This window comes from Triticum dicoccoides, chromosome 5A, assembly GCF_002162155.2.
Source record: "Triticum dicoccoides isolate Atlit2015 ecotype Zavitan chromosome 5A, WEW_v2.0, whole genome shotgun sequence".
NCBI lineage: Eukaryota > Viridiplantae > Streptophyta > Magnoliopsida > Poales > Poaceae > Triticum > Triticum dicoccoides.
This window is the reverse complement of record NC_041388.1, coordinates 57,704,928-57,705,777: the sequence shown is the minus strand read 5'-3', so window position 1 is coordinate 57,705,777 and position 850 is coordinate 57,704,928. Positions and strand designations below refer to the sequence as shown.

The window sequence follows — 850 nt, the reverse complement described above, 5'->3', positions numbered from 1 at the left end:
GTTACTGTTGTCAATTCATCTTCCGTGTTTTCTATTTTCATTTATTTTGTTCCCTTTTTATATTCCATTTTTTCTTACTTTGACTTTTATTTCATTTATATGTTCCTTTTTTATTCACATTTCTTTTTTGTGATATTTTCCCCCATTTTATGTAAAAATATATATTCTGTCATCTTATCGATAGATGGAGAACTAGTGGTATCTCAGTTGATTCGGTAGCCATGCATTCTTGACACTGAGTTTGTGTGTCATCGACGTGTGTGTTTGTTTTTATGGTCGTCCATGTCTATACTATTACCTCTTTTTTATTATATTTTTAGCCAAATTGAAAAGGATATTGTTGTCTCCTTGGGGACATTTGATAAAATTGGAATGATATAGAGAAGTTTAATATGGCCCCTGTGTAAGGATGACACACACACACAAATTTGGAAAGAAAGAAAAATATATTTGGTCGTCCATGTTCATCACTATACACGCAACTGCAAGTGTTGGAACTGGACTACAACTGCATGCCCCCCTAACGCGACTGTAACTGGGTTAGTAGGGGGCTGTCAGCCAGTTGCATGTCCATCACCAGACTTGCAACTGCATGGACCCCAACACCGTTGTAACTTGGCTAGTAGGGGAATTGTCGACTAGTTGCATGTCCATCACTAGACATGCAACTACAAGTGTCGGAACCCAATTGCAACCGCATGCCCCTAACGCGACTGCAACTGGGCTAGCAGGGGGTTGTCGACCAGCCGATGTCCATCACTAGGCGATGCAACAACAAGTGTTGAAACCCGGCTACAACTTGATGGCCCCCAACGCGACTCTAATTGAGCTAGTAGGGGGTTGTTGGCCA

The 850-nt window shown here is 41.1% G+C and overlaps 1 pseudogene; it reads left to right on the top strand.

The window, feature by feature from the left end:
- Nucleotides 1–342: 342 nt before the first annotated feature.
- Nucleotides 343–452, top strand: LOC119304472 (annotated as a pseudogene).
- Nucleotides 453–850: the final 398 nt, after the last annotated feature.